The sequence below is a fragment of the Stegodyphus dumicola genome, chromosome X2, assembly GCF_044657685.1.
Source record: "Stegodyphus dumicola isolate Sdum_Otavi_A_Nest chromosome X2, ASM4465768v1".
NCBI classification, from domain to species: Eukaryota; Metazoa; Arthropoda; class Arachnida; order Araneae; family Eresidae; genus Stegodyphus; species Stegodyphus dumicola.
In genome coordinates, this window is record NC_140781.1 from 2,429,276 (window position 1) to 2,433,510 (window position 4,235).

At 35.3% G+C, this 4,235-nt stretch overlaps 1 non-coding gene across 1 annotated transcript; it reads right to left on the reverse strand.

Moving 5' to 3' along the window:
* Positions 1-3,444: 3,444 nt before the first annotated feature.
* On the reverse strand, positions 3,445-3,516 carry TRNAT-GGU (transfer RNA threonine (anticodon GGU)). The gene has a single exon. It is a non-coding gene; the product is annotated as a tRNA-Thr (tRNA).
* Between the last annotated feature and the right edge of the window lie 719 nt (positions 3,517-4,235).

The following is a 4,235-nucleotide window of genomic DNA, read 5'->3' on the forward strand; positions in this document are numbered from 1 at the left end:
GTATCATTACCAAAATAGAAAACATGCAACGTTTTCCTGAAAATTTATATATTTGTTTTTTTTTACAAACATTTACACGAATACCCACATTTAATTATTTAATATGTATTTTCCTATATCAGAACGAAAATTTCGAACGAAAATTAACTAATGTTATGTTCCGTAAAATTTTTGTATTTGTGATGTCATCTTTTTTTCGCAAACGTTTTCAGAGTGTGCTCTCGGTAGTCTTTTAGACATTTTGAAACTGTTTTCTCTTTGCTATTGGAAACTATTTTATCTTTGCCGTTGGCATATGCCTATGAATTCTCGATACTTTCTTGGTTTATCTTTATCTTCAACTTATGAAATATTTAAATACTTAAAAATATATTTCTAGATCGTCTATGTTGACACTTGTGATAGATTTCCTGGATTATTATTATTTTTTTTTTTGGAAAATGTATTTTATTTTATTCACGTAAATGAAACTGATGTTTTCTTAAAATTTTATTATTTAGAGTATTAGTCAATTATGACAGAATGTCTGATTTGTTCTCTTTTTAGTCAACATTCATATGAACTTCAGTATTCCAAATCTCTCACGTAACTGTAATTTTTCCTATTGGTAGTAGGAAGACGAATGGAATACATGCAGGTTATGCAGACATAAGGTAAAAATCTGGAAGTAATAGAAATTCTTCAGATCTAGGCAATTCAGTAGAATGTGCAAATATTCATCCTATTCGAAGCTTATTTTTGGAATTACATAGCATATAAAGTGTAAATTTAATAAAAAGAGATATAATGAAAATCAAGTACTCTGCAAAATCTGAACGATAATTATGCAAAACTAGTTATAAGGCAGTTTTTCATAAAAGTTGGTTTCAACGAAGGAAACACGCCAGCAGTCTCCTAAAACTTTAAGTGAGCACCTGATCTTTGCTCTTACAAAAGTAAAGTAGAATTGTAAAAATTGAGATTGTTTTGTTCTTTTATTTATAATATGTTTAGCAGGAAATAAATGTTAATTCAAAGAACACTGCAATGGAAGTTCTCACATGTTCTATCAAACTTTTGTCAGTGATTTTAACTGAATTATCATCAGAAGAAATTTATTAATAAGCGAACACTACAACCAACGAATCTCTAAGATATTCTTTGACTACAACAACGTTTGCACCCTAACACGAAATCTTCGATGTTTGTTTACACCCCACGATAAATTTTTAATCTTTGCCATAATTCACCGCGAAATATGATAAAAAGCCAAATATTGTAACCCATCCAGAAGCCCGTGACGTCACGGTACACTTTTCCGTACACCCTTGGCGTTTGTCTGTACATAATTGTGACGGACTATTGAAAAAATAGGGTTGTTGCCACACCATAAAAACGAAACTCAGCACGATTAAGTCATCCTACCCGACAACGTCACTTCCGGATAAATCCAATATGGCGGCGACCCTTCCAGTTGTCACGTGATCCAAGATGTCGGCGGCACATAAAAGACACACCCCATGTTGCGTTATCTATTGTTCTCTTACGCCATCCATTCTTCTATTACGTCATGGCGGCATCCTTTGAGCTCCTGAGTAAGGGGACTTATTACTTATAGACCTTGCCTCAGCAAATAAACTGTAAGTTCAGAACACTTCATTGTAGTGTTTTAACCACTGTTAGGTCTCTAAAATTTCTGCACTCGGAAATGCATATTTCATACAATTATCAAATGTTAACAGATAACAAAATTAATTCTTCCTTAGCTCTTAAACAGAAGTCACAAAAAATCTGAATTCAGTGATTTTCTGCATTCAAAGTAAACATGACTGACCAGTAAAGATTTTGAGGAAAAATTAGAAGGACGTAACTATCATCTTTCTGCTGTATTAGAAGTCGTATACAGCAGCTGAGTAACTGAACAGAAATGTAAAATACACTTAAATATAGTTATGTTAAAAATTCAAATATTTGCTTGTAACATTCCTCAGATTAAATTAAGAAGATTTTATATCGAAGAGAATTGCCCTTAAATTCAAGGACTGAATCCCAAATTTTGTTCTGAATATTATAGACTTCAAGTAAAATTACCATTCTCTTTCAAATTGTATTATCCCGTGGGCGAATTCCCTATCGTTATGCTAATTATGTGATGAGTTTCTGAATGTACTTTTGCAATTTAACTGAATTTTAGATGATAAACAATGGTAAAATATCATTATAATATATTAAAATGTTAAGACAAAACATTCACATTAAAAATACTGCGAAGACCAACCGTTTAGTGCTGTCAACCGCCAACCGTTCCCTGCTGTCAAGATATAAAATAATTAATCACTACGAATTATTTTCGGGTTACCATGCTAAAAAGAAACTGGTTCTCAATTGAAAGCAGAGATAACAAAAAAGAACACGTATTCCAGCTTTTTAATTCAATGCTGATAGCTGATTTGGTGAAAACATACAATCCACAGCTTTCTTCCGGAAGAGAGGAAAATCAGGTGTCTTTGCTTCAATGATTAAATCAGTTGAAAATTGTTTGAAACGGTTGTTCGTACGAAGCAGACAGATGTGTGATCGCATTACGGCAAATAAATTCAAAAGCTAAAATTCTCTCGGGTGGGACATAAAGTTTTCGAAGCTTCTGGAGCAGAGGCAAATAATTATCAATATCAACATATTTGTTATGTGATCCAACTTTTACAAGATTTTCCTGGTTGTGCTCATCTTTCCGCCTGTGCAAGAATTCGCAAGATACAACATTTAAGTAGATCTAGTTACATTTTATGATGGCCAAGAAAGCTAGATCCTACAATATTTTCGCATTATAGCACAGCGTTCAAGTTCCTTGCAATGATCTTGATCCAATGACTGTTACGAGAATTTGCAGTCAATGAGTCCAGGATTTCAGGAGCTACATCTGGTTAACTCAACAGCCTCTCTGATCAATTCTTCAGCAACAGACATCTTATCAGCTTTGCTATTAATGATTGTAATATGAATCAAGAAACTAGGTGTGTTACGCAACACAAAATACCCCGGCGTTTGTTCGTTTTCCTATAGGAACAACATCAAGGAGATCGGATTTCCTTAATCCTACAGCACAGAAACCAGCACCCGGAAAATTGTGTTCAATGACTCCCACGCACGCATATGTGGCGTGAAGTCGTATTTCCTGAAAAATAACGATTTTACTTTGTAGAGTCATTAGGATTCTCCTGGAATCGAACCACGGACCTCTGGAATACCGGTCCAGCGTGCTACCGTTACACCACGAAGGCACACTAGGGAAGTGGGAGAAATACCTTATATACTCCCCTTTTTAAAGGGCGACTAGGGTTTTAGGGGACCTAGTCGCCAAATCCTGGGTGCGAAGAATCATCATACACAACCCTTTTAGTTCGGGCGCCACTTGTAGAGTCATTAGGATATTTTTTGGAGGCCGGAGAGATGAAAAATTAACAACGCCTTCGCCGGGAATCGAACCACGGACCTCTGGAATACCGGTCCAGCGTGCTACCGTTACACCACGAAGGCACGTTAGGGAAGTGGGAGAAATACCTTATAACTTACTGCATCATATAAGCCGTATCTGTCCAGACTCACGCCTTTGAAGAAAGAAAAATGAAAGTTGCAGTCTTCATCGTCATACGGGCTCAGCACGTTGAATGAATGGTATGAAGTGCCATAACGTACATATTTCATTTACCTGTAGTCCGTGATGACCAGATAATAGCTAATTAGGACGAAAGCCAGATGACTAAAGCCCGCAGAAGAAATCTCTCAGTCATGATTCCTCACGAGACCTACATGGACATTTTACACTTTTATGATACATTTTAGCGGAAAGATATCTCTGTGTACTAGGAGAGAATAAAAGTTTCGTTCTACTGACGTACTCAGCAATTTATATTTGTTTTTACAAAAATTGGAGAATTTCACATATTGGTCGTCTCGCAGGCTTAGCATTGCGCACATTATACATTACAGTATATTATATTCATTATATATAAAATTGTTAATCTTTTCATGAAGATTTATGTATCGTTAGAGCTGCAGCCATCTAGTTAGATTTCGCGCCAGCGTTTATATTTTACAATAAATGGAGGTTCGTTAACGGAAATGTCCCGACAGTTCTTAATAGTATCTTCGTTATTAGTAGCTCATGAACCTACTGATAATGTTTTGCAACAATGTGGGATTTTCTCTGTATAATTCTAATTTAGCCTAGAAAATAATAAATGTTGTCCGCGACA